The sequence below is a fragment of the Salmo salar genome, chromosome 17 (genome assembly GCF_965601325.2).
Source record: "Salmo salar chromosome 17, fSalSal1, whole genome shotgun sequence".
Classification (NCBI taxonomy): Eukaryota; Metazoa; Chordata; class Actinopteri; order Salmoniformes; family Salmonidae; genus Salmo; species Salmo salar.
This window is the reverse complement of record NC_138307.1, coordinates 24,375,745-24,402,362: the sequence shown is the minus strand read 5'-3', so window position 1 is coordinate 24,402,362 and position 26,618 is coordinate 24,375,745. Positions and strand designations below refer to the sequence as shown.

Below are 26,618 nucleotides of genomic sequence, written 5' to 3'. Positions count from 1 at the left end.
GGTGGAGGGGTTGAGAGGGAGAGGGGGAGGGGTAGAGGGGTTGAGAGGGAGAGGTAGAAGAGTGGTTGATTGTCTTCACTGGTTCAGCACAGTGCTAATTTGATGGAATTGTTGTTGATCAATTACTGGACAATTGATATTGGTGTACAGTTAGTGGATTCATGCATACAGCCATTCACCCATCCATCCATCCCTCCTTCCCACCCACCCTCCATCCCTCCTTCCCACCCTCCATCCATCCCTCCATCCATCCATCCCTCCTTCCCACCCTCCATCCATCCCACCCTCCCTCCATCCATCCCTCCCTCCTTCCCACCCTCCATCCCACCCTCCCTCCCTCCCTCCATCTCACCCACCCTCCATCCATCCCTCCTTCCCACCCTCCATCCCTCCGTCCATCCATCCCACCCACCCTCCCACCCTCCATCCATCCCAACCTCCCTCCATCCATCCCTCCCTCCATCACTCCCTCCCTCCATCCCTCCCTCCCTCCCTCCATCCATCCAGCTATCCATTCTTGTTTTCTACAGTAATCTCTAAGGATGTGGTCTGAGTTGGCAACCCTTTCCAGGGCTCAGACTGGCACAATCTAGGCATCAAAGTGCTTCCTAACTGGCATCCTGCTCTGCCCAGCCGCCTCCGTTGCCATAGCGACATGTCACGGTGTGTCGCTGACACTAGACTGTTTTGGGAGGCAATCCTCAGTTAATCAGAGAGCAAGCCGAGCATGAGAGAGGCTTCTAACTCTCAACATATTTATTGTGCTGTCAGACCTCTTCCTATCTGTCGTCTGTGTGTGGACCACTGGCCTCCTACTAGCTACAGACCTGAAGTCAAGATCACATCAACATAACCTCAACATCATCTCAACATCACCTCAACATCACCTCAACATCACCTCAACATCACCTCAACATCACATCACATCAACATCACCTCAACATCACCTCAACATCATCTCAACATCACCTCAACATCACCTCAGCATCACATCAACATCACCTCAACATCACCTCAACATCAGATCAACATCACCTCAACATCACCTCAACATCACAACAACATCACCTCAACATCACCTCAACATCACATCAACATCATCTCAACATCACCTCAACATCACATCAACATCACCTCAACATCACATCAAAATCACCTCAACATCACCTCAACATCACATCAACATCACCTCAACACCACTTCAACATCACCACAACATCACCTCAACATCACATCAACATCACCTCAACATCACATACATCACCTCAACATCACCTCAACATCACATCAACATCACCTCAACATCACATCAACATCACCTCAACATCACATCAACATCACCTCAACATCACATCAACATCACATCAACATCACCTCAACATCACATCAACATCACCTCAACATCACCTCAACATCACCTCAACATCACCTCAACATCACCTCAAACATCACATCATCACTCACCTCAACATCACATCAACATCACCTCAACATCACATCACCTCAACATCACCATCAACATCACATCAACATCACCACTCAACATCACCTCAACATCACCTCATACAATCACCTCAACATCACCTCAACATCACACTCAACATCACCTCAACATCACATACATCACCTCAACATCACCTCAACATCACATCAACATCACCTCAACATCACATCAACATCACCTCAACATCACATCAACATCACCTCAACATCACACTCAACATCACCTCAACATCACCTCAACATCACCTCAACATCAGCCTCAACATCACCTCAACATCACATCACCTCAACATCACCTCAACATCACATCAACATCACCTCAACATCACCTCAACATCCACCTCAAACATCACCTCAACATCAGCTCAACATCACATCAACATCACCTCAACATCACATACATCACCTCAACATCACCTCAACATCACATCAACATCACCTCAACATCACATCAACATCACCTCAACATCACATCAACATCACCTCAACATCACATCAACATCACCTCAACATCACCTCAACATCACCTCAACATCACCTCAACATCACATCAACACCACCTCAACATCACCTCAACATCACCTCAACATCACATCAACATCACCTCAACATCACATCAACATCACCTCAACATCACCTCAACATCACATCAACATCACCTCAACATCACGTCAACATCAGATGTGTGTTGATGCTAAACATTCCTACTGATGATTGTGTGATTGAAATCTGGGTTAGAATTAGATCGAAAGGTTACGGTTTATATAACGTCCCACTCAACTCCGTGACCCTCCCTGTCTCCTCCCTGTCTTGGATGGGCAATCTGAGAACACAGTATTTATGGGATGGGGTTGCCATGGCGCCAGGGCTGGGGGCCATGTTTTAGGGTTCAAACTTGTGTTCGACCCAGTGTGCTGATAGTGTGTACAGAACCACAAGGCAGTAAGGCAGAGATGTGATAACTTTCATTGTGGGGGGGACAGTCACTATAATGCCTCATGCTAGCCACCGAAACAATGAGTCAGTGTGTCTCACCTCCTAACAGTGAGACATTGTGTCTCACCTCCTAACAGGGAGTCAGTGTGTCTCACCTCCTAACAGTGAGACAGTGTGTGTCACCTCCTAACAGTGAGTCAGTGTGTCTCACCTCCTAACAGTGAGTCAGTGTGTCTCACCTCCTAACAGTGAGTCAGTGTGTCTCACCTCCTAACAGTGAGTCAGTGTGTCTCACCTCCTAGCAGTGAGTCAGTGTGTCTCACCTCCTAACAGTGAGTCAGTGTGTCTCACCTCCTAACAGTGAGTCAGTGTGTCTCACCTCCTAACAGTGAGTCAGTGTGTCTCACCTCCTAACAGTGAGTCAGTGTGTCTCACCTCCTAACAGTGAGACAGTGTGTCTGACCTCCTAACAGGGAGTCAGTGTGTCTCACCTCCTAACAGTGAGTCAGTGTGTCTCACCTCCTAACAGTGAGTCAGTGTGTCTCACCTCCTAGCAGTGAGTCAGTGTGTCTCACCTCCTAGCAGTGAGTCAGTGTGTCTCACCTCCTAACAGGGAGTCAGTGTGTCTGACCTCCTAACAGTGAGTCAGTGTGTCTCACCTCCTAACAGTGAGTCAGTGTGTCTCACCTCCTAACAGGGAGTCAGTGTGTCTCACCTCCTAACAGTGAGTCAATGTGTCTCACCTCCTAACAGTGAGTCAGTGTGTCTCACCTCCTAACAGTGAGTCAGTGTGTCTCACCTCCTAACAGTGAGTCAGTGTGTCTCACCTCCTAACAGTGAGTCAGTGTGTCTGACCTCCTAACAGTGAGTCAGTGTGTCTCACCTCTTAACAGTGAGTCAGTGTGTCTCATCTCCTAACAGTGAGTCAGTGTGTCTCACCTCCTAACAGTGAGTCAGTGTGTCTGACCTCCTAACAGTGAGTCAGTGTGTCTCACCTCCTAACAGTGAGTCAGTGTGTCTGACCTCCTAACAGTGAGTCAGTGTGTCTGACCTCCTAACAGTGAGTCAGTGTGTCTCACCTCCTAACAGTGAGTCAGTGTGTCTGACCTCCTAACAGTGAGTCAGTGTGTCTCACCTCCTAACAGTGAGTCAGTGTGTCTCACCTCCTAACAGTGAGTCAGTGTGTCTGACCTCCTAACAGTGAATCAGTGTGTCTCACCTCCTAACAGTGAGTCAGTGTGTCTCACCTCCTAACAGTGAGTCAGTGTGTCTCACCTCCTAACAGTGAGTCAGTGTGTCTCACCTCCTAACAGTGAGTCAGTGTGTCTCATCTCCTAACAGTGAGTCAGTGTGTCTCACCTCCTAACAGTGAGTCAGTGTGTCTGACCTCCTAACAGTGAGTCAGTGTGTCTCACCTCCTAACAGTGAGTCAGTGTGTCTGACCTCCTAACAGTGAGTCAGTGTGTCTGACCTCCTAACAGTGAGTCAGTGTGTCTCTCCTCCTAACAGTGAGTCAGTGTGTCTCACCTCCTAGCAGTGAGTCAGTGTGTCTCACCTCCTAACAGTGAGTCAGTGTGTCTCACCTCCTAACAGGGAGTCAGTGTGTCTCACCTCCTAACAGTGAGTCAATGTGTCTCACCTCCTAACAGTGAGTCAGTGTGTCTCACCTCCTAACAGTGAGTCAGTGTGTCTCACCTCCTAACAGTGAGTCAGTGTGTCTGACCTCCTAACAGTGAGTCAGTGTGTCTCACCTCCTAACAGTGAGTCAGTGTGTCTGACCTCCTAACAGTGAGTCAGTGTGTCTCACCTCCTAACAGTGAGTCAGTGTGTCTCACCTCCTAACAGTGAGTCAGTGTGTCTGACCTCCTAACAGTGAATCAGTGTGTCTCACCTCCTAACAGTGAGTCAGTGTGTCTCACCTCCTAACAGTGAGTCAGTGTGTCTCACCTCCTAACAGTGAGTCAGTGTGTCTCACCTCCTAACAGTGAGTCAGTGTGTCTCACCTCCTAACAGTGAGTCAGTGTGTCTCACCTCCTAACAGTGAGTCAGTGTGTCTGACCTCCTAACAGTGAGTCAGTGTGTCTCACCTCCTAACAGTGAGTCAGTGTGTCTCACCTCCTAACAGTGAGTCAGTGTGTCTGACCTCCTAACAGTGAGTCAGTGTGTCTCTCCTCCTAACAGTGAGTCAGTGTGTCTCACCTCCTAACAGTGAGTCAGTGTGTCTCACCTCCTAACAGTGAGTCAGTGTGTCTCACCTCCTAACAGTGAGTCAGTGTGTCTCACCTCCTAACAGTGAGTCAATGGGTCTGACCTCCTAACAGTGAGTCAGTGGGTCTGACCTCATAACAGTGAGTGAGTGTGTCTGACCTCCTAACAGTGAGTCAGGGTGTCTGACCTAACAGTGAGTCAGTGTGTCTCACCTCCTAACAGTGAGTCAGCGTGTCTCACCTCCTAACAGTGAGTCAGCGTGTCTGACCTCCTAACAGTGAGTCAGTGTGTCTCACCTCCTAACAGTGAGTCAGTGTGTCTGACCTCCTAACAGTGAGTCAGTGTGTCTCACCTCCTAACAGTGAGGCAGTGTGTCTGACCTCCTAACAGTGAGTAAGTCTGTCTGACCTCCTAACAGTGAGTCAGTCTGTCTCACCTCCTAACAGTGAGTCAGTGTGTCTCACCTCCTAACAGTGAGTCAGTGTGTCTCACCTCCTAACAGTGAGTCAGTGTGTCTGACCCCCTAACAGTGAGTCAGTGTGTCTGACCCCCTAACAGTGAGTCAGTGTGTCTCACCTCCTAACAATGAGTCAGTGTGTCTCACCTCCTAACAGGGAGTCAGTGTGTCTCACCTCCTAACAGTGAGTCAGTGTGTCTCACCTCCTAACAGTGAGTCAGTGTGTCTCACCTCCTAACAGTGAGTCAGTGTGTCTCACCTCCTAACAGTGAGTCAGTGTCACACCTCCTAACAGTGAGTCAGTGGGTCTGACCTCCTAACAGTGAGTGAGTGTGTCTGACCTCCTAACAGTGAGTCAGTGTGTCTGACCTAACAGTGAGTCAGTGTGTCTCACCTCCTAACAGTGAGTCAGTGTGTCTCACCTCCTAACAGTGAGTCAGTGTGTCTCACCTCCTAACAGCGAGTCAGTGTGTCTCACATCCTAACAGTGAGTCAGTGTGTCTCACCTCCTAACAGTGAGTCAGTGTGTCTCACCTCCTAACAGTGAGTCAGTGTGTCTGACCCCCTAACAGTGTGTCAGTGTGTCTGACACCCTAACAGTGAGTCAGTGTGTCTCACCTCCTAACAGTGAGTCAGTGTGTCTCACCTCCTAACAGTGAGTCAGTGTCACACCTCCTAACAGTGAGTCAGTGTGTCTGACCTCCTAACAGTGAGTCAGTGTGTCTCACCTCCTAACAGTGAGTCAGTGTGTCTCACCTCCTAACAGTGGAGTCAGTGTGTCTCACCTCCTAACAGTGAGTCAGTGTGTCTCACCTCCTAACAGTGAGTCAGTGTGTCTCACCTCCTAACAGTGAGTCAGTGTGTCTCACCTCCTAACAGTGAGTCAGTGTGTCTGACCTCCTAACAGTGAGTCAGTGTGTCTGACCTCCTAACAGTGAGTCAGTGTGTCTCACCTCCTAACAATGAGTCAGTGTGTCTCACCTCCTAACAGGGAGTCAGTGTGTCTCACCTCCTAACAGTGAGTCAGTGTGTCTCACCTCCTAACAGTGAGTCAGTGTGTCTCACCTCTAACAGTGAGTCAGTGTGTCTCACCTCCTAACAGTGAGTCAGTGGTCACACCTCCTAACAGTGAGTCAGTGGGTCTGACCTCCTAACAGTGAGTGAGTGTGTCTGACCTCCTAACAGTGAGTCAGTGTGTCTGACCTAACAGTGAGTCAGTGTGTCTCACCTCCTAACAGTGAGTCAGTGTGTCTCACCTCCTAACAGTGAGTCAGTGTGTCTCACCTCCTAACTGTGAGTCAATGTTTCTCACCTCCTAACAGTGAGTCAGTGTGTCTCACCTCCTAACAGTGAGTCAGTGTGTCTCACCTCCTAACAGTGAGTCAGTGTGTCTCACCTCCTAACAGTGAGTCAGTGTGTCTGACCCCCTAACAGTGAGTCAGTGTGTCTGACACCCTAACAGTGAGTCAGTGTGTCTCACCTCCTAACAGTGAGTCAGTGTGTCTCACCTCCTAACAGTGAGTCAGTGTCACACCTCCTAACAGTGAGTCAGTGGGTCTGACCTCCTAACAGTGAGTCAGTGTGTCTCACCTCCTAACAATGAGTCAGTGTGTCTCACCTCCTAACAGGGAGTCAGTGTGTCTCACCTCCTAACAGTGAGTGAGTGTGTCTGACCTCCTAACAGTGAGTCAGTGTGTCTGACCTAACAGTGAGTCAGTGTGTCTCACCTCCTAACAGTGAGTCAGTGTGTCTCACCTCCTAACAGTGAGTCAGTGTGTCTCACCTCCTAACTGTGAGTCAGTGTTTCTCACCTCCTAACAGTGAGTCAGTGTGTCTCACCTCCTAACAGTGAGTCAGTGTGTCTCACCTCCTAACAGTGAGTCAGTGTGTCTCACCTCCTAACAGTGAGTCAGTGTGTCTGACCGCCTAACATTGAGTCAGTGTGTCTGACACCCTAACAGTGAGTCAGTGTGTCTCACCTCCTAACAGTGAGTCAGTGTGTCTCACCTCCTAACAGTGAGTCAGTGTGTCTCACCTCCTAACAGTGAGTCAATGGGTCTGACCCCCTAACAGTGTGTCAGTGTGTCTGACACCCTAACAGTGAGTCAGTGTGTCTCACCTCCTAACAGTGAGTCAGTGTGTCTCACCTCCTAACAGTGAGTCAGTGTCACACCTCCTAACAGTGAGTCAGTGGGTCTGACCTCCTAACAGTGAGTCAGTGTGTCTCACCTCCTAACAATGAGTCAGTGTGTCTCACCTCCTAACAGGGAGTCAGTGTGTCTCACCTCCTAACAGTGAGTCAGTGTGTCTCACCTCCTAACAGTGAGTCAGTGTGTCTCGCCTCCTAACAGTGAGTCAATGGGTCTGACCTCCTAACAGTGAGTCAGTGGGTCTGACCTCCTAACAGTGAGTGAGTGTGTCTGACCTCCTAACAGTGAGTCAGTGTGTCTGACCTAACAGTGAGTCAGTGTGTCTCACCTCATAACAGTGAGTCAGCGTGTCTCACCTCCTAACAGTGAGTCAGCGTGTCTGACCTCCTAACAGTGAGTCAGCGTGTCTCACCTCCTAACAGTGAGTCAGTGTGTCTGACCTCCTAACAGTGAGTCAGTGTGTCTCACCTCCTAACAGTGAGTCAGTGTGTCTGACCTCCTAACAGTGAGTCAGTCTGTCTGACCTCCTAACAGTGAGTCAGTGTGTCTCACCTCCTAACAGTGAGTCAGTGTGTCTCACCTCCTAACAGTGAGTCAGTGTGTCTTCACCTCCTAACAGTGAGTCAGTGTGTCTGACCCCCTAACAGTGAGTCAGTGTGTCTGACCCCCTAACAGTGAGTCAGTGTGTCTCACCTCCTAACAATGAGTCAGTGTGTCTCACCTCCTAACAGGGAGTCAGTGTGTCTCACCTCCTAACAGTGAGTCAGTGTGTCTCACCTCCTAACAGTGAGTCAGTGTGTCTCACCTCCTAACAGTGAGTCAGTGTGTCTCACCTCCTAACAGTGAGTCAGTGTCTCACCTCCTAACAGTGAGTCAGTGGGTCTGACCTCCTAACAGTGAGTGAGTGTGTCTGACCTCCTAACAGTGAGTCAGTTTGTCTGACCTAACAGTGAGTCAGTGTGTCTCACCTCCTAACAGTGAGTCAGTGTGTCTCACCTCCTAACAGTGAGTCAGTGTGTCTCACCTCCTAACTGTGAGTCAGTGTTTCTCACCTCCTAACAGTGAGTCAGTGTGTCTCACCTCCTAACAGTGAGTCAGTGTGTCTCACCTCCTAACAGTGAGTCAGTGTGTCTCACCTCCTAACAGTGAGTCAGTGTCACACCTCCTAACAGTGAGTCAGTGGGTCTGACCTCCTAACAGTGAGTCAGTGTGTCTCACCTCCTAACAATGAGTCAGTGTGTCTCACCTCCTAACAGGGAGTCAGTGTGTCTCACCTCCTAACAGTGAGTCAGTGTGTCTCACCTCCTAACAGTGAGTCAGTGTCACACCTCCTAACAGTGAGTCAGTGGGTCTGACCTCCTAACAGTGAGTGAGTGTGTCTGACCTCCTAACAGTGAGTCAGTGTGTCTGACCTAACAGTGAGTCAGTGTGTCTCACCTCCTAACAGTGAGTCAGTGTGTCTCACCTCCTAACAGTGAGTCAGTGTGTCTCACCTCCTAACAGTGAGTCAGTGTGTCTCACCTCCTAACAGTGAGTCAGTGTGTCTCACCCCCTAACAGTGAGTCAGTGTGTCTGACCCCCTAACAGTGAGTCAGTGTGTCTGACACCCTAACAGTGAGTCAGTGTGTCTCACCTCCTAACAGTGAGTCAGTGTGTCTCACCTCCTAACAGTGAGTCAGTGTCACACCTCCTAACAGTGAGTCAGTGGGTCTGACCTCCTAACAGTGAGTCAGTGTGTCTCACCTCCTAACAGTGAGTCAGTGTGTCTGACCTCCTAACAGTGAGTCAATGGGTCTGACCTCCTAACAGTGAGTCAGTGGGTCTGACCTCCTAACAGTGAGTCAGTGTGTCTGACCTAACAGTGAGTCAGTGTGTCTCACCTCATAACAGTGAGTCAGCGTGTCTCACCTCCTAACAGTGAGTCAGCGTGTCTGACCTCCTAACAGTGAGTCAGCGTGTCTCACCTCCTAACAGTGAGTCAGTGTCTCACCTCCTAACAGTGAGTCAGTGGGTCTGACCTCCTAACAGTGAGTGAGTGTGTCTGACCTCCTAACAGTGAGTCAGTTTGTCTGACCTAACAGTGAGTCAGTGTGTCTCACCTCCTAACAGTGAGTCAGTGTGTCTCACCTCCTAACAGTGAGTCAGTGTGTCTCACCTCCTAACTGTGAGTCAGTGTTTCTCACCTCCTAACAGTGAGTCAGTGTGTCTCACCTCCTAACAGTGAGTCAGTGTGTCTCACCTCCTAACAGTGAGTCAGTGTGTCTCACCTCCTAACAGTGAGTCAGTGTCACACCTCCTAACAGTGAGTCAGTGGGTCTGACCTCCTAACAGTGAGTCAGTGTGTCTCACCTCCTAACAATGAGTCAGTGTGTCTCACCTCCTAACAGGGAGTCAGTGTGTCTCACCTCCTAACAGTGAGTCAGTGTGTCTCACCTCCTAACAGTGAGTCAGTGTGTCTCACCTCCTAACAGTGAGTCAATGGGTCTGACCTCCTAACAGTGAGTCAGTGGGTCTGACCTCCTAACAGTGAGTGAGTGTGTCTGACCTCCTAACAGTGAGTCAGTGTGTCTGACCTAACAGTGAGTCAGTGTGTCTCACCTCCTAACAGTGAGTCAGCGTGTCTCACCTCCTAACAGTGAGTCAGCGTGTCTGACCTCCTAACAGTGAGTCAGCGTGTCTCACCTCCTAACAGTGAGTCAGTGTGTCTGACCTCCTAACAGTGAGTCAGTGTGTCTGACCTCCTAACAGTGAGTCAGTCTGTCTGACCTCCTAACAGTGAGTCAGTCTGTCTCACCTCCTAACAGTGAGTCAGTGTGTCTCACCTCCTAACAGTGAGTCAGTGTGTCTCACCTCCTAACAGTGAGTCAGTGTGTCTGACCCCCTAACAGTGAGTCAGTGTGTCTGACCCCCTAACAGTGAGTCAGTGTGTCTCACCTCCTAACAATGAGTCAGTGTGTCTCACCTCCTAACAGGGAGTCAGTGTGTCTCACCTCCTAACAGTGAGTCAGTGTGTCTCACCTCCTGACAGTGAGTCAGTGTGTCTCACCTCCTGACAGTGAGTCAGTGTGTCTCACCTCCTAACAGTGAGTCAGTGTCACACCTCCTAACAGTGAGTCAGTGGGTCTGACCTCCTAACAGTGAGTGAGTGTGTCTGACCTCCTAACAGTGAGTCAGTGTGTCTGACCTAACAGTGAGTCAGTGTGTCTCACCTCCTAACAGTGAGTCAGTGTGTCTCACCTCCTAACAGTGAGTCAGTGTGTCTCACCTCCTAACAGTGAGTCAGTGTGTCTCACCTCCTAACAGTGAGTCAGTGTGTCTCACCCCCTAACAGTGAGTCAGTGTGTCTGACCCCCTAACAGTGAGTCAGTGTGTCTGACACCCTAACAGTGAGTCAGTGTGTCTCACCTCCTAACAGTGAGTCAGTGTCACACCTCCTAACAGTGAGTCAGTGGGTCTGACCTCCTAACAGTGAGTCAGTGTGTCTCACCTCCTAACAGTGAGTCAGTGTGTCTGACCTCCTAACAGTGAGTCAATGGGTCTGACCTCCTAACAGTGAGTCAGTGGGTCTGACCTCCTAACAGTGAGTCAGTGTGTCTGACCTAACAGTGAGTCAGTGTGTCTCACCTCATAACAGTGAGTCAGCGTGTCTCACCTCCTAACAATGAGTCAGCGTGTCTGACCTCCTAACAGTGAGTCAGCGTGTCTCACCTCCTAACAGTGAGTCAGTGTGTCTGACCTCCTAACAGTGAGTCAGTGTGTCTCACCTCCTAACAGTGAGTCAGTGTGTCTGACCTCCTAACAGTGAGTCAGTCTGTCTGACCTCCTAACAGTGAGTCAGTGTGTCTCACCTCCTAACAGTGAGTCAGTGTGTCTCACCTCCTAACAGTGAGTCAGTGTGTCTCACCTCCTAACAGTGAGTCAGTGTGTCTGACCCCCTAACAGTGAGTCAGTGTGTCTGACCCCCTAACAGTGAGTCAGTGTGTCTCACCTCCTAACAATGAGTCAGTGTGTCTCACCTCCTAACAGGGAGTCAGTGTGTCTCACCTCCTAACAGTGAGTCAGTGTGTCTCACCTCCTGACAGTGAGTCAGTGTGTCTCACCTCCTGACAGTGAGTCAGTGTGTCTCACCTCCTAACAGTGAGTCAGTGTCACACCTCCTAACAGTGAGTCAGTGGGTCTGACCTCCTAACAGTGAGTGAGTGTGTCTGACCTCCTAACAGTGAGTCAGTGTGTCTGACCTAACAGTGAGTCAGTGTGTCTCACCTCCTAACAGTGAGTCAGTGTGTCTCACCTCCTAACAGTGAGTCAGTGTGTCTCACCTCCTAACAGTGAGTCAGTGTGTCTCACCTCCTAACAGTGAGTCAGTGTGTCTCACCCCCTAACAGTGAGTCAGTGTGTCTGACCCCCTAACAGTGAGTCAGTGTGTCTGACACCCTAACAGTGAGTCAGTGTGTCTCACCTCCTAACAGTGAGTCAGTGTGTCTCACCTCCTAACAGTGAGTCAGTGTCACACCTCCTAACAGTGAGTCAGTGGGTCTGACCTCCTAACAGTGAGTCAGTGTGTCTCACCTCCTAACAGTGAGTCAGTGTGTCTGACCTCCTAACAGTGAGTCAATGGGTCTGACCTCCTAACAGTGAGTCAGTGGGTCTGACCTCCTAACAGTGAGTCAGTGTGTCTGACCTAACAGTGAGTCAGTGTGTCTCACCTCATAACAGTGAGTCAGCGTGTCTCACCTCCTAACAGTGAGTCAGCGTGTCTGACCTCCTAACAGTGAGTCAGCGTGTCTCACCTCCTAACAGTGAGTCAGTGTGTCTGACCCCCTAACAGTGAGTCAGTGTGTCTGACCCCCTAACAGTGAGTCAGTGTGTCTCACCTCCTAACAATGAGTCAGTGTGTCTCACCTCCTAACAGGGAGTCAGTGTGTCTCACCTCCTAACAGTGAGTCAGTGTGTCTCACCTCCTAACAGTGAGTCAGTGTGTCTCACCTCCTAACAGTGAGTCAGTGTGTCTCACCTCCTAACAGTGAGTCAGTGTCACACCTCCTAACAGTGAGTCAGTGGGTCTGACCTCCTAACAGTGAGTGAGTGTGTCTGACCTCCTAACAGTGAGTCAGTGTGTCTGACCTAACAGTGAGTCAGTGTGTCTCACCTCCTAACAGTGAGTCAGTGTGTCTCACCTCCTAACAGTGAGTCAGTGTTTCTCACCTCCTAACTGTGAGTCAGTGTTTCTCACCTCCTAACAGTGAGTCAGTGTGTCTCACCTCCTAACAGTGAGTCAGTGTGTCTCACCTCCTAACAGTGAGTCAGTGTGTCTCACCTCCTAACAGTGAGTCAGTGTGTCTGACCCCCTAACATTGAGTCAGTGTGTCTGACACCCTAACAGTGAGTCAGTGTGTCTCACCTCCTAACAGTGAGTCAGTGTGTCTCACCTCCTAACAGTGAGTCAGTGTCACACCTCCTAACAGTGAGTCAGTGGGTCTGACCTCCTAACAGTGAGTCAGTGTGTCTCACCTCCTAACAATGAGTCAGTGTGTCTCACCTCCTAACAGGGAGTCAGTGTGTCTCACCTCCTAACAGTGAGTCAGTGTGTCTCACCTCCTAACAGTGAGTCAGTGTGTCTCACCTCCTAACAGTGAGTCAATGGGTCTGACCTCCTAACAGTGAGTCAGTGGGTCTGACCTCCTAACAGTGAGTGAGTGTGTCTGACCTCCTAACAGTGAGTCAGTGTGTCTGACCTAACAGTGAGTCAGTGTGTCTCACCTCCTAACAGTGAGTCAGTGTTTCTCACCTCCTAACAGTGAGTCAGTGTGTCTCACCTCCTAACAGTGAGTCAGTGTGTCTCACCTCCTAACAGTGAGTCAGTGTGTCTGACCCCCTAACATTGAGTCAGTGTGTCTGACACCCTAACAGTGAGTCAGTGTGTCTCACCTCCTAACAGTGAGTCAGTGTGTCTCACCTCCTAACAGTGAGTCAGTGTCACACCTCCTAACAGTGAGTCAGTGGGTCTGACCTCCTAACAGTGAGTCAGTGTGTCTCACCTCCTAACAGTGAGTCAGTGTGTCTGACCTCCTAACAGTGAGTCAGTCTGTCTGACCTCCTAACAGTGAGTCAGTCTGTCTCACCTCCTAACAGTGAGTCAGTGTGTCTCACCTCCTAACAGTGAGTCAGTGTGTCTCACCTCCTAACAGTGAGTCAGTGTGTCTGACCCCCTAACAGTGAGTCAGTGTGTCTGACCCCCTAACAGTGAGTCAGTGTGTCTCACCTCCTAACAATGAGTCAGTGTGTCTCACCTCCTAACAGGGAGTCAGTGTGTCTCACCTCCTAACAGTGAGTCAGTGTGTCTCACCTCCTGACAGTGAGTCAGTGTGTCTCACCTCCTGACAGTGAGTCAGTGTGTCTCACCTCCTAACAGTGAGTCAGTGTCACACCTCCTAACAGTGAGTCAGTGGGTCTGACCTCCTAACAGTGAGTGAGTGTGTCTGACCTCCTAACAGTGAGTCAGTGTGTCTGACCTAACAGTGAGTCAGTGTGTCTCACCTCCTAACAGTGAGTCAGTGTGTCTCACCGCCTAACAGTGAGTCAGTGTGTCTCACCTCCTAACAGTGAGTCAGTGTGTCTCACCTCCTAACAGTGAGTCAGTGTGTCTCACCCCCTAACAGTGAGTCAGTGTGTCTGACCCCCTAACAGTGAGTCAGTGTGTCTGACACCCTAACAGTGAGTCAGTGTGTCTCACCTCCTAACAGTGAGTCAGTGTGTCTCACCTCCTAACAGTGAGTCAGTGTCACACCTCCTAACAGTGAGTCAGTGGGTCTGACCTCCTAACAGTGAGTCAGTGTGTCTCACCTCCTAACAATGAGTCAGTGTGTCTCACCTCCTAACAGGGAGTCAGTGTGTCTCATCTCCTAACAGTGAGTCAGTGTGTCTCACCTCCTAACAGTGAGTCAGTGTGTCTCACCTCCTAACAGTGAGTCAATGGGTCTGACCTCCTAACAGTGAGTCAGTGGGTCTGACCTCCTAACAGTGAGTGAGTGTGTCTGACCTCCTAACAGTGAGTCAGTGTGTCTCACCTCCTAACAGTGAGTCAGCGTGTCTCACCTCCTAACAGTGAGTCAGTGTGTCTGAACTCCTAACAGTGAGTCAGTGTGTCGCACCTCCTAACAGTGAGTCAGTGTGTCGCACCTCCTAACAGTGAGTCAGTGTGTCTCACCTCCTAACAGTGAGTCAGTGTCACACCTCCTAACAGTGAGTCAGTGGGTCTGACCTCCTAACAGTGAGTCAGTGTGTCTCACCTCCTAACAATGAGTCAGTGTGTCTCACCTCCTAACAGGGAGTCAGTGTGTCTCACCTCCTAACAGTGAGTCAGTGTGTCTCACCTCCTAACAGTGAGTCAGTGTGTCTCACCTCCTAACAGTGAGTCAATGGGTCTGACCTCCTAACAGTGAGTCAGTGGGTCTGACCTCCTAACAGTGAGTGAGTGTGTCTGACCTCCTAACAGTGAGTCAGTGTGTCTGACCTAACAGTGAGTCAGTGTGTCTCACCTCCTAACAGTGAGTCAGCGTGTCTCACCTCCTAACAGTGAGTCAGTGTGTCTGACCTAACAGTGAGTCAGTGTGTCTCACCTCCTAACAGTGAGTCAGTGTGTCTCACCTCCTAACAGTGAGTCAGTGTGTCTCACCTCCTAACAGCGAGTCAGTGTGTCTCACCTCCTAACAGTGAGTCAGTGTGTCTCACCTCCTAACAGTGAGTCAGTGTGTCTCACCTCCTAACAGTGAGTCAGTGTGTCTGACCCCCTAACAGTGAGTCAGTGTGTCTGACACCCTAACAGTGAGTCAGTGTGTCTCACCTCCTAACAGTGAGTCAGTGTGTCTCACCTCCTAACAGTGAGTCAGTGTCACACCTCCTAACAGTGAGTCAGTGGGTCTGACCTCCTAACAGTGAGTCAGTGTGTCTCACCTCCTAACAGGGAGTCAGTGTGTCTCACCTCCTAACAGTGAGTCAGTGTGTCTCACCTCCTAACAGTGAGTCAGTGTGTCTCACCTCCTAACAGTGAGTCAATGGGTCTGACCTCCTAACAGTGAGTCAGTGGGTCTGACCTCCTAACAGTGAGTGAGTGTGTCTGACCTCCTAACAGTGAGTCAGTGTGTCTGACCTAACAGTGAGTCAGTGTGTCTCACCTCATAACAGTGAGTCAGCGTGTCTCACCTCCTAACAGTGAGTCAGCGTGTCTGACCTCCTAACAGTGAGTCAGCGTGTCTCACCTCCTAACAGTGAGTCAGTGTGTCTGACCTCCTAACAGTGAGTCAGTGTGTCTCACCTCCTAACAGTGAGTCAGTGTGTTTGACCTCCTAACAGTGAGTCAGTCTGTCTGACCTCCTAACAGTGAGTCAGTGTGTCTCACCTCCTAACAGTGAGTCAGTGTGTCTCACCTCCTAACAGTGAGTCAGTGTGTCTCACCTCCTAACAGTGAGTCAGCGTGTCTGACCTCCTAACAGTGAGTCAGTGTGTCTCACCTCCTAACAGTGAGTCAGTGTGTCTGACCTCCTAACAGTGAGTCAGTGTGTCTCACCTCCTAACAGTGAGTCAGTGTGTCTGACCTCCTAACAGTGAGTCAGTCTGTCTGACCTCCTAACAGTGAGTCAGTCTGTCTCACCTCCTAACAGTGAGTCAGTGTGTCTCACCTCCTAACAGTGAGTCAGTGTGTCTCACCTCCTAACAGTGAGTCAGTGTGTCTGACCCCCTAACAGTGAGTCAGTGTGTCTGACCCCCTAACAGTGAGTCAGTGTGTCTCACCTCCTAACAATGAGTCAGTGTGTCTCACCTCCTAACAGGGAGTCAGTGTGTCTCACCTCCTAACAGTGAGTCAGTGTGTCTCACCTCCTGACAGTGAGTCAGTGTGTCTCACCTCCTGACAGTGAGTCAGTGTGTCTCACCTCCTAACAGTGAGTCAGTGTCACACCTCCTAACAGTGAGTCAGTGGGTCTGACCTCCTAACAGTGAGTGAGTGTGTCTGACCTCCTAACAGTGAGTCAGTGTGTCTGACCTAACAGTGAGTCAGTGTGTCTCACCTCCTAACAGTGAGTCAGTGTGTCTCACCTCCTAACAGTGAGTCAGTGTGTCTCACCTCCTAACAGTGAGTCAGTGTGTCTCACCTCCTAACAGTGAGTCAGTGTGTCTCACCCCCTAACAGTGAGTCAGTGTGTCTGACCCCCTAACAGTGAGTCAGTGTGTCTGACACCCTAACAGTGAGTCAGTGTGTCTCACCTCCTAACAGTGAGTCAGTGTGTCTCACCTCCTAACAGTGAGTCAGTGTCACACCTCCTAACAGTGAGTCAGTGGGTCTGACCTCCTAACAGTGAGTCAGTGTGTCTCACCTCCTAACAGTGAGTCAGTGTGTCTGACCTCCTAACAGTGAGTCAATGGGTCTGACCTCCTAACAGTGAGTCAGTGGGTCTGACCTCCTAACAGTGAGTCAGTGTGTCTGACCTCCTAACAGTGAGTCAGCGTGTCTCACCTCCTAACAGTGAGTCAGTGTGTCTGACCTCCTAACAGTGAGTCAGTGTGTCTGACCTCCTAACAGTGAGTCAGTGTGTCTGACCTCCTAACAGTGAGTCAGTCTGTCTGACCTCCTAACAGTGAGTCAGTGTGTCTCACCTCCTAACAGTGAGTCAGTGTGTCTCACCTCCTAACAGTGAGTCAGTGTGTCTCACCTCCTAACAGTGAGTCAGTGTGTCTCACCTCCTAACAGTGAGTCAGTGTGTCTGACCCCCTAACAGTGAGTCAGTGTGTCTCACCTCCTAACAGTGAGTCAGTGTGTCTCACCTCCTAACAGTGAGTCAGTGTGTCTCACCTCCTAACAGTGAGTCAGTGTGTCTGACCCCCTAACAGTGAGTCAGTGTGTCTGACCTCCTAACAGTGAGTCAGTGTGTCTGACCTAACAGTGAGTCAGTGTGTCTCACCTCCTAACAGTGAGTCAGCGTGTCTCACCTCCTAACAGTGAGTCAGCGTGTCTGACCTCCTAACAGTGAGTCAGCGTGTCTCACCTCCTAACAGTGAGTCAGTGTGTCTGACCTCCTAACAGTGAGTCAGTGTGTCTCACCTCCTAACAGTGAGTCAGTGTGTCTGACCTCCTAACAGTGAGTCAGTCTGTCTGACCTCCTAACAGTGAGTCAGTCTGTCTCACCTCCTAACAGTGAGTCAGTGTCACACCTCCTAACAGTGAGTCAGTGGGTCTGACCTCCTAACAGTGAGTGAGTGTGTCTGACCTCCTAACAGTGAGTCAGTGTGTCTGACCTAACAGTGAGTCAGTGTGTCTCACCTCCGAACAGTGAGTCAGTGTGTCTCACCTCCTAACAGTGAGTCAGTGTTTCTCACCTCCTAACTGTGAGTCAGTGTTTCTCACCTCCTAACAGTGAGTCAGTGTGTCTCACCTCCTAACAGTGAGTCAGTGTGTCTCACCTCCTAACAGTGAGTCAGTGTGTCTCACCTCCTAACAGTGAGTCAGTGTGTCTGACCCCCTAACATTGAGTCAGTGTGTCTGACACCCTAACAGTGAGTCAGTGTGTCTCACCTCCTAACAGTGAGTCAGTGTCACACCTCCTAACAGTGAGTCAGTGGGTCTGACCTCCTAACAGTGAGTCAGTGTGTCTCACCTCCTAACAGTGAGTCAGTGTGTCTGACCTCCTAACAGTGAGTCAATGGGTCTGACCTCCTAACAGTGAGTCAGTGGGTCTGACCTCCTAACAGTGAGTCAGTGTGTCTGACCTAACAGTGAGTCAGTGTGTCTCACCTCATAACAGTGAGTCAGCGTGTCTCACCTCCTAACAGTGAGTCAGCGTGTCTGACCTCCTAACAGTGAGTCAGCGTGTCTCACCTCCTAACAGTGAGTCAGTGTGTCTGACCTCCTAACAGTGAGTCAGTGTGTCTGACCTCCTAACAGTGAGTCAGTGTGTCTGACCTCCTAACAGTGAGTCAGTCTGTCTGACCTCCTAACAGTGAGTCAGTGTGTCTCACCTCCTAACAGTGAGTCAGTGTGTCTCACCTCCTAACAGTGAGTCAGTGTGTCTCACCTCCTAACAGTGAGTCAGTGTGTCTCACCTCCTAACAGTGAGTCAGTGTGTCTGACCCCCTAACAGTGAGTCAGTGTGTCTCACCTCCTAACAGTGAGTCAGTGTGTCTCACCTCCTAACAGTGAGTCAGTGTGTCTCACCTCCTAACAGTGAGTCAGTGTGTCTGACCCCCTAACAGTGAGTCAGTGTGTCTGACCTCCTAACAGTGAGTCAGTGTGTCTGACCTAACAGTGAGTCAGTGTGTCTCACCTCCTAACAGTGAGTCAGCGTGTCTCACCTCCTAACAGTGAGTCAGCGTGTCTGACCTCCTAACAGTGAGTCAGCGTGTCTCACCTCCTAACAGTGAGTCAGTGTGTCTGACCTCCTAACAGTGAGTCAGTGTGTCTCACCTCCTAACAGTGAGTCAGTGTGTCTGACCTCCTAACAGTGAGTCAGTCTGTCTGACCTCCTAACAGTGAGTCAGTCTGTCTCACCTCCTAACAGTGAGTCAGTGTCACACCTCCTAACAGTGAGTCAGTGGGTCTGACCTCCTAACAGTGAGTGAGTGTGTCTGACCTCCTAACAGTGAGTCAGTGTGTCTGACCTAACAGTGAGTCAGTGTGTCTCACCTCCGAACAGTGAGTCAGTGTGTCTCACCTCCTAACAGTGAGTCAGTGTTTCTCACCTCCTAACTGTGAGTCAGTGTTTCTCACCTCCTAACAGTGAGTCAGTGTGTCTCACCTCCTAACAGTGAGTCAGTGTGTCTCACCTCCTAACAGTGAGTCAGTGTGTCTCACCTCCTAACAGTGAGTCAGTGTGTCTGACCCCCTAACATTGAGTCAGTGTGTCTGACACCCTAACAGTGAGTCAGTGTGTCTCACCTCCTAACAGTGAGTCAGTGTGTCTCACCTCCTAACAGTGAGTCAGTGTCACACCTCCTAACAGTGAGTCAGTGGGTCTGACCTCCTAACAGTGAGTCAGTGTGTCTCACCTCCTAACAATGAGTCAGTGTGTCTCACCTCCTAACAGGGAGTCAGTGTGTCTCACCTCCTAACAGTGAGTCAGTGTGTCTCACCTCCTAACAGTGAGTCAGTGTGTCTCACCTCCTAACAGTGAGTCAATGGGTCTGACCTCCTAACAGTGAGTGTGTCTGACCTCCTAACAGTGAGTCAGTGTGTCTGACCTAACAGTGAGTCAGTGTGTCTCACCTCCTAACAGTGAGTCAGCGTGTCTCACCTCCTAACAGTGAGTCAGCGTGTCTGACCTCCTAACAGTGAGTCAGCGTGTCTCACCTCCTAACAGTGAGTCAGTGTGTCTGACCTCCTAACAGTGAGTCAGTGTGTCTCACCTCCTAACAGTGAGTCAGTGTGTCTGACCTCCTAACAGTGAGTCAGTCTGTCTGACCTCCTAACAGTGAGTCAGTCTGTCTCACCTCCTAACAGTGAGTCAGTGTGTCTCACCTCCTAACAGTGAGTCAGTGTGTCTCACCTCCTAACAGTGAGTCAGTGTGTCTGACCCCCTAACAGTGAGTCAGTGTGTCTGACCCCCTAACAGTGAGTCAGTGTGTCTCACCTCCTAACAATGAGTCAGTGTGTCTCACCTCCTAACAGGGAGTCAGTGTGTCTCACCTCCTAACAGTGAGTCAGTGTGTCTCACCTCCTGACAGTGAGTCAGTGTGTCTCACCTCCTGACAGTGAGTCAGTGTGTCTCACCTCCTAACAGTGAGTCAGTGTCACACCTCCTAACAGTGAGTCAGTGGGTCTGACCTCCTAACAGTGAGTGAGTGTGTCTGACCTCCTAACAGTGAGTCAGTGTGTCTGACCTAACAGTGAGTCAGTGTGTCTCACCTCCTAACAGTGAGTCAGTGTGTCTCACCTCCTAACAGTGAGTCAGTGTGTCTCACCTCCTAACAGTGAGTCAGTGTGTCTCACCTCCTAACAGTGAGTCAGTGTGTCTCACCCCCTAACAGTGAGTCAGTGTGTCTGACCCCCTAACAGTGAGTCAGTGTGTCTGACACCCTAACAGTGAGTCAGTGTGTCTCACCTCCTAACAGTGAGTCAGTGTGTCTCACCTCCTAACAGTGAGTCAGTGTCACACCTCCTAACAGTGAGTCAGTGGGTCTGACCTCCTAACAGTGAGTCAGTGTGTCTCACCTCCTAACAATGAGTCAGTGTGTCTCACCTCCTAACAGGGAGTCAGTGTGTCTCACCTCCTAACAGTGAGTCAGTGTGTCTCACCTCCTAACAGTGAGTCAGTGTGTCTCACCTCCTAACAGTGAGTCAATGGGTCTGACCTCCTAACAGTGAGTCAGTGGGTCTGACCTCCTAACAGTGAGTGAGTGTGTCTGACCTCCTAACAGTGAGTCAGCGTGTCTCACCTCCTAACAGTGAGTCAGCGTGTCTGACCTCCTAACAGTGAGTCAGTGTGTCTCACCTCCTAACAGTGAGTCAGCGTGTCTTACCTCCTAACAGTGAGTCAGTGTGTCTCACCTCCTAACAGTGAGTCAGTGTGTCTGAACTCCTAACAGTGAGTCAGTGTGTCGCACCTCCTAACAGTGAGTCAGTGTGTCTCACCTCCTAACAGTGAGTCAGTGTCACACCTCCTAACAGTGAGTCAGTGGGTCTGACCTCCTAACAGTGAGTCAGTGTGTCTCACCTCCTAACAATGAGTCAGTGTGTCTCACCTCCTAACAGGGAGTCAGTGTGTCTCACCTCCTAACAGTGAGTCAGTGTGTCTCACCTCCTAACAGTGAGTCAGTGTGTCTCACCTCCTAACAGTGAGTCAATGGGTCTGACCTCCTAACAGTGAGTCAGTGGGTCTGACCTCCTAACAGTGAGTGAGTGTGTCTGACCTCCTAACAGTGAGTCAGTGTGTCTGACCTAACAGTGAGTCAGTGTGTCTCACCTCCTAACAGTGAGTCAGCGTGTCTCACCTCCTAACAGTGAGTCAGTGTGTCTGACCTAACAGTGAGTCAGTGTGTCTCACCTCCTAACAGTGAGTCAGTGTGTCTCACCTCCTAACAGTGAGTCAGTGTGTCTCACCTCCTAACAGCGAGTCAGTGTGTCTCACCTCCTAACAGTGAGTCAGTGTGTCTCACCTCCTAACAATGAGTCAGTGTGTCTCACCTCCTAACAGGGAGTCAGTGTGTCTGACCTCCTAACAGTGAGTGAGTGTGTCTGACCTCCTAACAGTGAGTCAGTGTGTCTGACCTAACAGTGAGTCAGTGTGTCTCACCTCCTAACAGTGAGTCAGCGTGTCTCACCTCCTAACAGTGAGTCAGCGTGTCTGACCTCCTAACAGTGAGTCAGTGTGTCTCACCTCCTAACAGTGAGTCAGTGTGTCTGACCTCCTAACAGTGAGTCAGTGTGTCTCACCTCCTAACAGTGAGTCAGTGTGTCTGACCTCCTAACAGTGAGTCAGTCTGTCTGACCTCCTAACAGTGAGTCAGTCTGTCTCACCTCCTAACAGTGAGTCAGTGTGTCTCACCTCCTAACAGTGAGTCAGTGTGTTTCACCTCCTAACAGTGAGTCAGTGTGTCTGACCCCCTAACAGTGAGTCAGTGTGTCTGACCCCCTAACAGTGAGTCAGTGTGTCTCACCTCCTAACAATGAGTCAGTGTGTCTCACCTCCTAACAGGGAGTCAGTGTGTCTCACCTCCTAACAGTGAGTCAGTGTGTCTCACCTCCTGACAGTGAGTCAGCGTGTCTCACCTCCTAACAGTGAGTCAGCGTGTCTGACCTCCTAACAGTGAGTCAGCGTGTCTCACCTCCTAACAGTGAGTCAGTGTGTCTGACCTCCTAACAGTGAGTCAGTGTGTCTCACCTCCTAACAGTGAGTCAGTGTGTTTGACCTCCTAACAGTGAGTCAGTCTGTCTGACCTCCTAACAGTGAGTCAGTGTGTCTCACCTCCTAACAGTGAGTCAGTGTGTCTCACCTCCTAACAGTGAGTCAGTGTGTCTCACCTCCTAACAGTGAGTCAGCGTGTCTGACCTCCTAACAGTGAGTCAGTGTGTCTCACCTCCTAACAGTGAGTCAGTGTGTCTGACCTCCTAACAGTGAGTCAGTGTGTCTCACCTCCTAACAGTGAGTCAGTGTGTCTGACCTCCTAACAGTGAGTCAGTCTGTCTGACCTCCTAACAGTGAGTCAGTCTGTCTCACCTCCTAACAGTGAGTCAGTGTGTCTCACCTCCTAACAGTGAGTCAGTGTGTCTCACCTCCTAACAGTGAGTCAGTGTGTCTGACCCCCTAACAGTGAGTCAGTGTGTCTGACCCCCTAACAGTGAGTCAGTGTGTCTCACCTCCTAACAATGAGTCAGTGTGTCTCACCTCCTAACAGGGAGTCAGTGTGTCTCACCTCCTAACAGTGAGTCAGTGTGTCTCACCTCCTGACAGTGAGTCAGTGTGTCTCACCTCCTGACAGTGAGTCAGTGTGTCTCACCTCCTAACAGTGAGTTAGTGTCACACCTCCTAACAGTGAGTCAGTGGGTCTGACCTCCTAACAGTGAGTGAGTGTGTCTGACCTCCTAACAGTGAGTCAGTGTGTCTGACCTAACAGTGAGTCAGTGTGTCTCACCTCCTAACAGTGAGTCAGTGTGTCTCACCTCCTAACAGTGAGTCAGTGTGTCTCACCTCCTAACAGTGAGTCAGTGTGTCTCACCTCCTAACAGTGAGTCAGTGTGTCTCACCCCCTAACAGTGAGTCAGTGTGTCTGACCCCCTAACAGTGAGTCAGTGTGTCTGACACCCTAACAGTGAGTCAGTGTGTCTCACCTCCTAACAGTGAGTCAGTGTGTCTCACCTCCTAACAGTGAGTCAGTGTCACACCTCCTAACAGTGAGTCAGTGGGTCTGACCTCCTAACAGTGAGTCAGTGTGTCTCACCTCCTAACAGTGAGTCAGTGTGTCTGACCTCCTAACAGTGAGTCAATGGGTCTGACCTCCTAACAGTGAGTCAGTGGGTCTGACCTCCTAACAGTGAGTCAGTGTGTCTGACCTAACAGTGAGTCAGTGTGTCTCACCTCATAACAGTGAGTCAGCGTGTCTCACCTCCTAACAGTGAGTCAGCGTGTCTGACCTCCTAACAGTGAGTCAGCGTGTCTCACCTCCTAACAGTGAGTCAGTGTGTCTGACCTCCTAACAGTGAGTCAGTGTGTCTCACCTCCTAACAGTGAGTCAGTGTGTCTGACCTCCTAACAGTGAGTCAGTCTGTCTGACCTCCTAACAGTGAGTCAGTGTGTCTCACCTCCTAACAGTGAGTCAGTGTGTCTCACCTCCTATGAGTGAGTCAGTGTGTCTCACCTCCTAACAGTGAGTCAGTGTGTCTCACCTCCTAACAGTGAGTCAGTGTGTCTGACCCCCTAACAGTGAGTCAGTGTGTCTGACCTCCTAACAGTGAGTCAGTCTGTCTGACCTCCTAACAGTGAGTCAGTGTGTCTCACCTCCTAACAGTGAGTCAGTGTGTCTCACCTCCTAACAGTGAGTCAGTGTGTCTCACCTCCTAACAGTGAGTCAGTGTGTCTGACCCCCTAACAGTGAGTCAGTGTGTCTGACCTCCTAACAGTGAGTCAGTGTGTGTGACCTAACAGTGAGTCAGTGTGTCTCACCTCCTAACAGTGAGTCAGCGTGTCTCACCTCCTAACAGTGAGTCAGCGTGTCTGACCTCCTAACAGTGAGTCAGTGTGTCTCACCTCCTAACAGTGAGTCAGTGTGTCTGACCTCCTAACAGTGAGTCAGTGTGTCTCACCTCCTAACAGTGAGTCAGTGTGTCTGACCTCCTAACAGTGAGTCAGTCTGTCTGACCTCCTAACAGTGAGTCAGTCTGTCTCACCTCCTAACAGTGAGTCAGTGTCACACCTCCTAACAGTGAGTCAGTGGGTCTGACCTCCTAACAGTGAGTGAGTGTGTCTGACCTCCTAACAGTGAGTCAGTGTGTCTGACCTAACAGTGAGTCAGTGTGTCTCACCTCCTAACAGTGAGTCAGTGTGTCTCACCTCCTAACAGTGAGTCAGTGTTTCTCACCTCCTAACTGTGAGTCAGTGTTTCTCACCTCCTAACAGTGAGTCAGTGTGTCTCACCTCCTAACAGTGAGTCAGTGTGTCTCACCTCCTAACAGTGAGTCAGTGTGTCTCACCTCCTAACAGTGAGTCAGTGTGTCTGACCCCGTAACATTGAGTCAGTGTGTCTGACACCCTAACAGTGAGTCAGTGTGTCTCACCTCCTAACAGTGAGTCAGTGTGTCTCACCTCCTAACAGTGAGTCAGTGTCACACCTCCTAACAGTGAGTCAGTGTGTCTGACCCCCTAACATTGAGTCAGTGTGTCTGACACCCTAACAGTGAGTCAGTGTGTCTCACCTCCTAACAGTGAGTCAGTGTGTCTCACCTCCTAACAGTGAGTCAGTGTCACACCTCCTAACAGTGAGTCAGTGTGTCTGACACCCTAACAGTGAGTCAGTGTGTCTCACCTCCTAACAGTGAGTCAGTGTGTCTCACCTCCTAACAGTGAGTCAGTGTCACACCTCCTAACAGTGAGTCAGTGGGTCTGACCTCCTAACAGTGAGTCAGTGTGTCTCACCTCCTAACAGTGAGTCAGTGTGTCTGACCTCCTAACAGTGAGTCAATGGGTCTGACCTCCTAACAGTGAGTCAGTGGGTCTGACCTCCTAACAGTGAGTCAGTGTGTCTGACCTAACAGTGAGTCAGTGTGTCTCACCTCATAACAGTGAGTCAGCGTGTCTCACCTCCTAACAGTGAGTCAGCGTGTCTGACCTCCTAACAGTGAGTCAGCGTGTCTCACCTCCTAACAGTGAGTCAGTGTGTCTGACCTCCTAACAGTGAGTCAGTGTGTCTCACCTCCTAACAGTGAGTCAGTGTGTCTGACCTCCTAACAGTGAGTCAGTCTGTCTGACCTCCTAACAGTGAGTCAGTGTGTCTCACCTCCTAACAGTGAGTCAGTGTGTCTCACCTCCTATGAGTGAGTCAGTGTGTCTCACCTCCTAACAGTGAGTCAGTGTGTCTCACCTCCTAACAGTGAGTCAGTGTGTCTGACCCCCTAACAGTGAGTCAGTGTGTCTGACCTCCTAACAGTGAGTCAGTCTGTCTGACCTCCTAACAGTGAGTCAGTGTGTCTCACCTCCTAACAGTGAGTCAGTGTGTCTCACCTCCTAACAGTGAGTCAGTGTGTCTCACCTCCTAACAGTGAGTCAGTGTGTCTGACCCCCTAACAGTGAGTCAGTGTGTCTGACCTCCTAACAGTGAGTCAGTGTGTCTGACCTAACAGTGAGTCAGTGTGTCTCACCTCCTAACAGTGAGTCAGCGTGTCTCACCTCCTAACAGTGAGTCAGCGTGTCTGACCTCCTAACAGTGAGTCAGTGTGTCTCACCTCCTAACAGTGAGTCAGTGTGTCTGACCTCCTAACAGTGAGTCAGTGTGTCTCACCTCCTAACAGTGAGTCAGTGTGTCTGACCTCCTAACAGTGAGTCAGTCTGTCTGACCTCCTAACAGTGAGTCAGTCTGTCTCACCTCCTAACAGTGAGTCAGTGTCACACCTCCTAACAGTGAGTCAGTGGGTCTGACCTCCTAACAGTGAGTGAGTGTGTCTGACCTCCTAACAGTGAGTCAGTGTGTCTGACCTAACAGTGAGTCAGTGTGTCTCACCTCCTAACAGTGAGTCAGTGTGTCTCACCTCCTAACAGTGAGTCAGTGTTTCTCACCTCCTAACTGTGAGTCAGTGTTTCTCACCTCCTAACAGTGAGTCAGTGTGTCTCACCTCCTAACAGTGAGTCAGTGTGTCTCACCTCCTAACAGTGAGTCAGTGTGTCTCACCTCCTAACAGTGAGTCAGTGTGTCTGACCCCCTAACATTGAGTCAGTGTGTCTGACACCCTAACAGTGAGTCAGTGTGTCTCACCTCCTAACAGTGAGTCAGTGTGTCTCACCTCCTAACAGTGAGTCAGTGTCACACCTCCTAACAGTGAGTCAGTGGGTCTGACCTCCTAACAGTGAGTCAGTGTGTCTCACCTCCTAACAATGAGTCAGTGTGTCTCACCTCCTAACAGGGAGTCAGTGTGTCTCACCTCCTAACAGTGAGTCAGTGTGTCTCACCTCCTAACAGTGAGTCAATGGGTCTGACCTCCTAACAGTGAGTGTGTCTGACCTCCTAACAGTGAGTCAGTGTGTCTGACCTAACAGTGAGTCAGTGTGTCTCACCTCCTAACAGTGAGTCAGCGTGTCTCACCTCCTAACAGTGAGTCAGCGTGTCTGACCTCCTAACAGTGAGTCAGTGTGTCTCACCTCCTAACAGTGAGTCAGTGTGTCTGACCTCCT

At 50.2% G+C, this 26,618-nt stretch overlaps 1 protein-coding gene across 1 annotated transcript in view; it reads right to left on the bottom strand.

The window, feature by feature from the left end:
• The window catches only part of LOC106593457 (voltage-gated delayed rectifier potassium channel KCNH8), a 67,845-nt gene that overhangs the window by 1,558 nt on the left and 39,669 nt on the right, over nt 1–26,618 (bottom strand). The window lies entirely within an intron of this gene.